The sequence below is a fragment of the Vanessa tameamea genome, chromosome 2 (genome assembly GCF_037043105.1).
Source record: "Vanessa tameamea isolate UH-Manoa-2023 chromosome 2, ilVanTame1 primary haplotype, whole genome shotgun sequence".
Lineage (NCBI taxonomy): Eukaryota > Metazoa > Arthropoda > Insecta > Lepidoptera > Nymphalidae > Vanessa > Vanessa tameamea.
The window spans coordinates 12,843,191-12,854,557 of record NC_087310.1 but is presented as its reverse complement, the minus strand read 5'-3'; the positions used below and the strand labels follow the sequence as shown (position 1 = coordinate 12,854,557).

Sequence of the window (11,367 nt, the reverse complement as noted above, 5' to 3'; positions counted from 1 at the left end):
GTAATATTTTATGTATTTATTTTTTCAATATCATTAACATATCAATTACGTACGAATGATATAATGTTACTGAGATAACATATTATGATGTTATAGCAAAGAAGATTTACCGTTTTTTTACCCGATCACGTTTAGCATTATGGGAAGAAAATGATGTTGATGATGAGAGTTAAAATGATTATGAATTTTATCCCGGATGTTTGATATAGTATTAATTTAGTATTTTATTAAAGGCAATAAAACCTCTGAAAGCAAGAAAACTATCACAAAACAAGAAACAGAGGCTTTTAAAATTTTAATCCTGAATTTCTTTTGGTATCATACAAAATAACTTAACACAATCAAATCTTTAATAATCGTGTATTATAAGTTCAGAGTAGAAAAAGAATTGCTTTGTAATTTTAATAGAATTCGTTGCTGGCAATCACTTTACAGAATTTTACCGTTTCAAATTCCGAACAGTCGCTGAAAAAAGAGCGGATTCGTCACGTACAAGGGAGTATTTTTTCAGTTTTCCTACTACATAAATGTTCCAGCAGCTTTGACACATTCAATTTAGTTAAGAATTCTTTCGTAGCGTTCAGAAATTTGTATTCGTAATTTCCATCACAATTTCTCGACTGTTTATTATTTGATATTGTAGAAAGTTTTAATATTAAAACTTTATGACTATAATTTTAGCTACGAGTGTGTTCTGTGTCAACCGAATTTATACGGAGTTTAACCAAACGTGAACGTGACAGTATTCCGATTACAGATTAGAGTATATTATATACTAGAATTGTTTTAATTTATTAATTCTGTATATTTTTTTCAAACTCAGTAATAAATTAATGTATGAAATCGCTCTTTCGCAAGTACATATTAAAATAAATTCTCACACCATTCGCTAGATGGCGTTGTATGATTAATAAAAAAGTCTACATCACGCTAGCAATATTTTTACACGAAACATGACTACCCTGTAACAAAATGTTTTAAGCATACTTACCTGGCGTAGGTAGGGGGCCACCGTGATCACGAAGGCGGTTCCCCCAGAGCGAGATTCGACCATTGCACTGCGGCGGGGGGGTTGATCTTTGCGATTATCCCTAATGTGGATAACTCGGACGCGTAATATTTGGTTATGGGGACTGTGTATGCGCCGTCTCCCATTATTAATAACCATGTTGTAACATTTACCGGCTTAATATTTACTTCTAATCATTAAATCGTGTTAACGTTTCGAACATAAACGCACGTGCGCAATAAAATATTAAAATTAATTTTGGTAAATGCAGATTTCGTGAAGTTATGAATATAATTGAATACGATTTACATTTTCTTGGGTAACAAGCCCTACCACGTTTAGGTCAAATTATGCCAGCAATGGCCATTGAAACTGTGGGTTTCATATGGCGAAACATTAACTAAATTTAACGTAATACCAGCACACAATAGTTCCCACAGCACGCTTTCTAGTTTGAAGTAGATTGGGGAATAAACACTTAAGATTGTGTACATTAAATAACGTTAATCAAACATTAAATTTCAATCCTTATTTGAATAAAAATTACACTGTATCATGTATCTATGTACAGATAATGGGCAAATTCAATATTTTTTTTAATCTATTTTTCTTTGAAATAAAGTATTCGTTAAGTTTCAGTTAAAAAAATATAAAAATGATCGCCATTGTTTTCGATATGCGTTCATCTTCATATTATGATTGTCATAAATTAAAAAATACCAATTCCTAATTACTGAAAGAGGCAGTAAAGAATTAAGCAATTAGTTAATATAACGTTAATATTTCTTGAAATTACTTATTTTTAGTAGATTTTTAAATAGCATCTCTAATAATAATTGTTGTCAAAATCTAAGAATTTTGATATCAACAATATATAATTTTCTCTTATTTTTAATCTTAATGTTAAACTTGTCACGTTTAACGTATATTCTATCTGCGATTGTGCACGTTTCATTTGTAAAATATTAATTTAAAACGGTTAACGCATAATTGTAATCGAACGGTTTCGAAACGATATTATTATGTAAATCGGAAATGGAGCCGTGTGTTGCCGACTGACATAGATAAAAATAAACAGTCGTTATTAGTAGGCCGGGTAATTAATCATTATCTTTCAGTTGCAATCTACGTTATATATTGTCTAATATATATCTATTAGTAACAAAACTAATAAACTGCAAAGGCTGTTGAGATTAAAAAAAAAACAAATGCAAGTCGGACTCGCGCACGAAAGGTTCCGTACCATTATCAATAAAGACGGCAAAAAAAAACTTGGTGGTTGAGCTTTGTGCAAACCCGTCTGGGTAGGTACCACCCACTCATCAGATATTCTACCGCCAAATAACAGTACTCTGTATTGTTGTGTTTCGGTTAGAAGGGTGAGTGAGCCAGTGTAATCACAGGCACAAGGGACATAACATCTTGGTTCCCAAGGTTGGTGGCGCATGGGTGATGTAAGGAATGGTGGATATTTCTTACAGTGCCTTTGTCTATTGGCGGTGGTGACCACTTACCATCAGATGGCCTATATGCTCGTCCGCCAACCATAGCCATAAAAAAAAATAGGAGACCCCCTTGAATATTTATTTTACTTTAATTTAATTAATTATTTTTAAAGTGAATAAACTATTTTTTTTGTGAATATTTCAAGCGTCAGTCTGTTGTCATTATCTATATCGAACAAAAACGAGCAAAAAAATAAATTTTGCCGTATGGGGTTTGTTGGATGACCCCGTAAATATTGTTATTACAGCATCAATATATCATCTTTGAAAATTTCAACTGCCTAACTATCACGGTTCATGAGATACAGCCTGTTGACTGACGGACAGACGGACGGTTACCCTTTGGGTACGGAACCCTAAAAAAATATCGTTCCTCATATTTTACGATTAGGTGGCTGACTTTTGCTATGATATCATAATTTTACGATATCACTTAAACCTTTAAATAACTCAATCGGTCATATTCATTCGTGACTAGCCATCGCATCTTTACATAGTATAAAACAAAGTCGCTTATTGTCTATACGCTTAAATCTCCTAGAATCCACGGGGCCCTGGGCTAATGCCCAAAAAGCCATATGGTAGATCCGGCCCCGAATTGAACAAATAGACCGCATAAAAATATAATTAATAAAAAATCTCAATTGTTTTATATGTATTGATATAGTTTTGTAGTTAAAATGTCCAAAGCAATAAAGCCGTTTTTGAGTAATCGGTTTTAAAAATAAACATACACTTTGAACATGTGACCTCCTCCTCGTTCGTGAAACTGTGAATTGAATTAAATATTTATGTTACTCATTTAAAAGTCGTGACAGGAAATTACGCTTATATTTTCCTTCAATACATATGTTTGTAAAGTTTCCTTAGTGCAGAGGAAAATAAACAAAATTATTCAAAACTAGTGGCTCGCCTCGCCTTCGCACATGCAGCACTAAGTATTGAAATACTCGTTAGTTTAGTGGCTAACTTATAATTCCACAGATGCCGAGATTGTTACCCCGGGTGGGATCATTAAAAAGTTATTACTAAGCATTTCAGTCGGCAATACGGACTGATACTGAAAAAAACTGGAACTTGGCAATGCTTAAATTCCAGTTTATTTATTCAATGTACAAATTTATTGTAAATATTATAACTACTACCAGTTCGGAAAAGATAATATCGAAGGCTATTCAGGTCTGTCTTTTGTCCGCGGGAGGAAACTCAGCGTTTTCCTTGCAACATTTTCAAAATAATTAATAAGTAGTAAGAGGCGATCGCTTTACTCCCAAGGAGTGCTTTCATTCATAAAGTCACTATGATACTCTTAATACATTTTTAAAATTACTGACTGACATACAACGCACAGCCTCGAATGGGTCTAACAGGATGAATGTTTGCACTTCTTTTCCTTATATAATGTAAGTATTAAGAGAGGAATTTTCAAAATTCATCTTTAAAGGGTTTAAATGGTAGATAAAGGTTCGTATCGAAATACGTCATATCTGATTTGAGACATCTGAGAATCGGTATTTAGTCTTATATTCATGAGTTAAAAACGGATTGTCAAAAATTTTTCAAAAATCGTTCGAGATTCGAAAATAATTTAATCAAATATTTTTTTCGAATCTACGAAGAACATTCTTCGTTTTTGTGTTCTTTTGAAATTAAATAACTACGTAGCTTACCGGGAAATTAAATAAACATTTCCAACGTGCAGCATTTTATCGAATTAGTTCGTGTGTATGTTTACAGGCGTAAGTGTGACAATTGACAAGTCTTCTTTAACCTCATTAGACAAATTTATTCATCACATAGTTTTGGCTCAAATATAGCATATTATTTAATTTTAGAACACATTTAAACGTTATTAATTCGGCAATAATTCTCATACTCATGTACATACTTAAAAAAACATGCAAAAATGTGTATAAGTAGATTTACATAAGGTAAATTAGGTAAATGACTATTCATTTATGCAAATTACGTTGTTATGTGCTTAGGAAGTTCAGTTGTTGCTTCGAATGTGCTCTGGATGTTTTATGTACCGCACAAGGTCTTTCACTTTTGTGAATTAATTTCCTATTCAACGGAGAAAGTTTATTGTTCGGTCAATCGATACGATTGAATTTTTAGGCTGTACATCAATAAACTATTTAAACAAATTGCTAAAATTAAAAAAAAATACGTCAATATGTTTTATAATTGTAAACGTTGTCTAAACTAATCTTCTCGTGTATGGGATTGCTAAACCTGACAAACATTTTCCTGCCTCTAGTCTATTCCAATCAAAGAGGGAATAAAGATAAAATCAAACCTTAGATTTAGCCCGGCTATAATTGTACACTACTTATATGCACTATTTATAATACAACACTATACCACTTACCGAATTATATCAACTTTAATTTTACTTCCAAACGACTAATGATATTGCATTTATTCAATGGAATAGATTATACAAATCAAACTGTCATGAAAATGGCTTCAATGATATTTAAAATTCAGCGACACTTATCAATTTGTTGCAACGAAGGTGGTAATATATAAATATTCTCGGAGGAAAAATTCCTATACAGGCCCACTTTCATATCAATCGTTCAACCAGTGTCAAAACCAATTGATCTCAATAGAATTTCAGAGAATTTCGTCTGATAAAACTGACAACGTGATAATATCGATTGGAATCGCAGTTAGACGATTTTATTGTTGTCCGCTGTATTTCACTTTTTTTTTATAATATGTAAATAATAGTATATACATGTTCCCTCTGCAGAAGAAAAATGGTGCTTTTTCTACCATGCTGCTCTTATTTCGTCGTTAGATAAACATGTGGCAGATCTTCATCCTACCCATGCAGGACATCAAATGTTTTCGTTCAACGCCGAGCACGAATTGAATTATAAACATAAAATTATCAAAGTCTGTAATACGGGATTGAACCCACAATCTTACTATTTACTTACTTTACTTGGTGGTAGGGCTTTGTGCAAGCCCGTCTGGGTAGGTACCACCCACGATAGATAAATAGATATTCTACCGCCAAAGAACAGTACTCAGTTTTGTTGTGTTCCGGTTCGAAGACTGAGTGAGCCAGTTTAACTACAGGCCCAAGGGTCATAACATCATAGTTCCCAAGATTGGTGTCGTATGGCGATGTAAGGAATGATTAATATTTCTTACAACGCCCTTGTCTATGAGCGGTGGTGACACATACCCTCAGGTGGCTTATTAGCTCAATAGCATAAAAAAAAATCGGATTAAATTTGTTGAAGATTTTTAGATAGCAAACAATGGATACTACTAAAAGAGTTTTCAATTAAATGCCTTGCGACTTTTAGTTGCGCAGCGCAAATAGATCGTTTTACCATTGTCAAGCAGGAAAACCCACTTTATTTTAGACTACGAACTTTATATGCTAAAGTAGTAAGTGACACAGTTACCGTATCTAGCATTCTTTATTATACATAATAGGGAGATACATTGAACACGGAGACTTATTCAATTCAACTCTTTCGTTTTTCATTTCCTCAATACCTTCGCATTGTATTAATTTAGAGATTACAATGACATACATATGACTTCACAATAATAATATCATATCGATATTTATAATTAATTCAAGTTAATTTTTTTTTTTGGGTTCATACCCAGGCAGGCACCACTGAATTTTCATGTGCTTAATTTGTGTTTATAATTCATCTCGTGCTCGGTGAAGGAAACCATCGTGAGGAAACCTGCGTGTGTCTAATTTCAACGAAATTCTGCCACATGTGTATACCACCAACCCGCATTGGAGCAGCGTGGTGGATTATGCTCCAACCTTCTTCTCAAAAGGAAAGGAGACCTTAGCCCAGCAGTGGGAAATTTACAGGCTGCTAATGAAAAAAATGTGAAATGTGAAAAAAATATTAGAATTATATTTTCGAATGTGTCATTATGTTTCGTTATCGAATTTTAATATAGATATATACTATGCAATTCTTTACGTTCTATACGTATATACTGATCTCGTAGACGGCGGAATCGATTTAAATAAAAAAATTGTGTGTTTTTAATTGGTCCTCTGGATGGTTTAGATTATCTGCGATTAATTTCCAGGTACCTTTTTTTTAAAGAAATACTTAAATTCTATTTGAATCCATACGAAGTTTGAACGGATCGGGACAGCTAGCTTAATATAATTTTAACTAGTCTTAACTAGTTATCGACACAATCAGTTCAATAACTCATGTTTGGCTAATTGATTGAACCAGTAGTCGTGTGTGCAGCTTTATGTTACGCTATATGGACCAGTTTCGTAATTTCCTATTTGCAAAATTCATTGTAGTTACAATTATCGTGCTACTTGTTGCGATATAGGGAAATTGCTTATCTGTATCTAAATTGTGTATTATTTTATATTAAAGTTATTGTTTTGTTTTTTTTTTTTGTCTTAGTAGTTTTTGGTCATTCGTTATGGGCTAATTGTTAGCTCGCTGTCATCTCTTCTTTTTGCTGCAGTACTAGATACAAAAAATTAGATCAATTTTAATTGTTCTGTTTTCTTCTTTTTTTTTCAATTTAACCGTTATTGATTAAAATCTAAATAAGACTTTTTTAAAGTACGATTTTTACAAATACCGTTGAATTCTCATCATAGAAAATAAAATTAATCTTGAAATATAGATTCTACCAAAAAGACCCGAAAATTAAGGTTCTTTTTAACAGACCTCAAAAAATAAGCACTTAATTTTTTATGAATTTTAGTGGTTAATTAATTTATATAAGTACTTTTTTATGTTTGTTTCTTCAGAACTTTGTCATTTTTAAACAGATTATTTATTTTTTTATTTCGGAGTGTACTTCCCTTTTGATCCCATTTAAATTTGAAGCAAATTTAGCCCTAAGGGTGAAATATTAGTATTTTTTGAATTTGTTTTTGTTTTTATGTTGTTAATTTATTACTTTTGTATATTATAAGACAAGTGAAGATACAGACTTCAATACTTTCCAACATTGACAACTGAATAGCGTTAATGTAAAATTACCGAAATAATGTCCCACCTCATTTCTAACGAAGCGATTATTTTTAACGATTTCATCGAGTTGTGAAGTGTGATCGTTGATAACTGTTAGTAAATAGTGAAACCGCACTATTTAGTTAACAGTCCCCAAGGTTACGCGGTCAGGGACACTGAAATACGCCAAAAGTATTCAACACCCCGTTCCAGTACATCCGCAAAAATAAATTATAAGCTAACAAAAGATACTTGGATAATGCGGTCGTAAAATTCATACGTGCCATGAAATATGAAAAAATGGTTAAAGTAATCATTATTTAAATTAAAATCCATTTTTAAGGTTAAAGGAATATATTTTGAACAAAGCATATACGATTCTGCCTATATTCACCAATTCTGTATTGGCGCAGCGTAGTCGAATAACTTTCAAATCTCCCTAAAAAATGGCTTTATAGGTACTCAGCAGTGGTATATTTACAAGCCGTTACTTATTTAATTACAAATAACTTTACACTGTGACGTATAGAAACACATCAAATAGTATTATAGTATTACTATTTTTGCCCGCAATTGTTCCGTGAAAAGCTATAGGTACCTATGTCAGTGCATAAACTATATCTAGGCAAAAAATCACAACGATCTGTTGCTCTGTGTTGCGTGAAATAAAGACAAAACAACGAACACACTTTCTCAATTATAATATTAAGTAAGAATTCTTTAACCAACTATATATTTGTTGTATATTGAACTGATTATGTCATTAATCATAATTTTCTGCACGATGTGCCATATCATTTTATTATATTGTATGTATTTACTTAAACTATTTTAACTTCAATTATATTGTAATAACTGAAATTAAAATATAAAGATTTATAAATAATATTAAAAGTGACCCAAAATAATTATAACAATAGGGTTTTTAACAATATTGTAAATCTTCAAAACTCAATTTAAAGAAACGAGTCTTCTGTTGGAGTAAATGTTTCTTTTTATGTTCAAAGTACAATGACTCCTGTGTCCTATACAATTTGTAGGGCTTCATCCAAATTTGGCTACTTCCTCCTCGGAACCAACTTCCATAATTATGAACATCCTTTTTTTTAATCTGTTTTCGTTCTAGATAAATTGTATTTATTATCATCTTTTAAATGAAACTTCACATCTATAAAGACAATTTCCTTTATATTTATGCATTAGTTTAACAAAAAAAACTAATTATGTAGCTAGTGTTCATTACGCTGCAGGCATCGTATGAAATTGGTTTGGAGTTGCTATCGTCATCAGTTCCCGAGATCAAGATTAACGAGGCAAGAAATTTTCACGAACATACGTACACGTGTATATGTATATTAGAATTACACACCCTTAGACTTCCTTATAAAATACTCACATTTGAACTCTGGAAGCCTCAAAACATGATGGTTGACAAAATTGTACTTACAAATACATTGGTACATTAAAGCAGGAATTAAAAAATGCAGTTGATATTCATTGCAAATTTCTTTATAATTTTAGGCCTTTTAATCGATTCACTAGAAAGTTGTCGTTCCATTGCTGGTTTTTAATGAAAAACATGTAGCTTCATAGTTGATACAGAGCAATGAAAATAGTCATATTGTATGACAATGTAACACAGGTATAGTTCATTGATGAAAGCGAACCTGCGGAGTGCCTGACGCGGCAGGCCAGTCGCCATTTGGCGCGCTAACAGGGCGGACGTGTTATTGTTGCGTATCGTGTTTTCTTACACTTTGATTGGATTGTTATGATTTGAGTTCAATTTACGTGAATAAACAGTATTTGTGAGTGATTGTTACTTGTTGAACTTAATTGTGACTTGGGCTGTGGAACTCCTATTCGGATACGGTTTATTTTTCAATCAAGGTATGTTTTTAGGCATTCTTTTCGGTCAGAAAACAAACGCTTCGCAATTGTATTGTTATTCTATTTCCTCTTACTTTATATTCGTAAGATATGTTTCATCGTTGTCTAAAACCATTATTTAGAACCAAACCATCACTTTTTTTTTCCGTAAACACCGAGTAATTTTAGGCTGTGCTCATTTTTAGGTATTATGTGGGTGGGTATTCTGATCATCTGATGTTTAACTATGGAATGATATAAGGATAATATTTTATTACGAAACATTGTAACATTCGGAGCTTGGGAAGAAGTTTCACTTAGTATATTGTTCAACAAAAAAATATCTTAATTGTTAAAACATTTCAAGGCATCAATCACGCCAAATTGCCTCGTAGTTTGAAAAATGTTCAATTGGATATTTTCTTATAAGTTTCTAACTTTTACAGACTAAAATAACAAACATCACCGACGTATACGACAAATTTATTAAATATTGCACCGGGGCACTGGCATCCGTTTTACTGTCTTTCTATACGATAGTGATAAAGACTTATTACAATAGTTAACCCTTCACTTCCAGGTAGTGATTCAACAGTCCCTTACGCCGAGAAAAAAAAATGTAACGGCCTTAAGGTCCTTGACAGCAATCATAAAGCGATTGTATAAAAAGAAACCCTCAGTTTCGTTCAAAAGACTTTCCAGTCGATCAGACAACATACAAAATGAATTGGCATATTTAAATTTTACCACATTTTAATGATTTTGTTTCTAATATGATGTATTACTATTGATCTTGCTCATTGGATAAATCATTGAATAACCTTTCGATATCAGTGGAGTCGAGTTATTTGCGTTTTATCTTCAATAGAAATGTTCGGTGATAATAAATAACGGTGACACGTCAATTCATAGATAAGTAGCAAATGGCTACTAGAATCTAATATGATTCATCGCACGATAGCTTTAAATAGCATCAGAAAGTTGTTGATTAAGATAGGAATGATCTTAATGGGTAAATAAATGAACTATTAAACTTGCACCAATAAACTATAGTTGCTGATCAGGATGTATACGTTTATATATGTATAAGTTTTTTTCTAGACTGATGGGTCGTATCAGGTTTACGGAAACCACTAACGGATAGAATACACGCACCTTCGATGACAAGAGTCGTATAAGATATAAATTACACTTTTATATATACAATAATATAATTTGACCTTGAAAGTTATTTATAAGCGCGTTCGTTACTTGCTTTTTTTTGCGATGTTACTCATTGGCTACCAGTTTAAAATGGCTGACGAATGCACAATATAGGTTTCCAAAGAAAAAATAAGTGCTTGAAATTGCGAAATGAAATGTTTTCAAGAGGTAGCTATAGTTGGTAAGTTAATTAAATTTTATTAATCGCAATTGCTGTTTGGATTATTTTTATTTTGTCGATTAATTTGTGCAATGCTTACTGCAACTTGAAGTATACGTTCGGCTTTCAGTTTCTCATGAGATACGAAAAATATTTATCGGAGAGAGAAAGAGAGAGAAATATATGTATGTTTGTGTATATTTCAATAAATGACAGGCGTTTCGTATTTTTTCGGAATATAATTTAATTGCGAACTTGACAATTTTCAGGATCCTCATTTATTAGAGGCTTATTGGAATAACGTAAATATTCATCATAATTATTTAAAGCAAAATGGATCATCCAATAAAGAACTTAGCCATACTGGATCAAAGTCACCACTAATAAATTGTACCCTATAAGCGAATACGAAATCCCGTGATATTAAAATAAAATAGGAATGTATTTGCGATATTAATTGGTGTTTTAATGATATTATATATAGAACCTTAACGCTTAACAATTTGATCACAGTTTTATTAAGCGTCTGTGCCTCTTAAAAAGGACAAGCGATAATAATCAAATACAGTTTATAGACCTTTTTAATGTCTAATATTTCATGATACATAAAAATATATACACTGTTCTTAACAGCGGCGG

At 32.1% G+C, this 11,367-nt stretch overlaps 1 protein-coding gene and 1 non-coding gene across 2 annotated transcripts in view; both read left to right on the top strand.

Annotated features, from left to right (window-relative positions):
- Nucleotides 1-983: 983 nt before the first annotated feature.
- Nucleotides 984-1,153, top strand: LOC113402155 (U1 spliceosomal RNA). The gene has a single exon (XR_003369197.2). It is a non-coding gene; the product is annotated as a U1 spliceosomal RNA (small nuclear RNA).
- An 8,027-nt stretch (nucleotides 1,154-9,180) lies between these two features.
- LOC113402133 (uncharacterized) overlaps nucleotides 9,181-11,367 on the top strand; it is a 48,470-nt gene continuing 46,283 nt past the window's right edge. The window contains exon 1 of the mRNA XM_026642287.2: nucleotides 9,181-9,386. The gene's annotated coding sequence lies outside the window, so the exon portion shown is untranslated. The remainder of the gene's footprint in view (nucleotides 9,387-11,367) is intronic.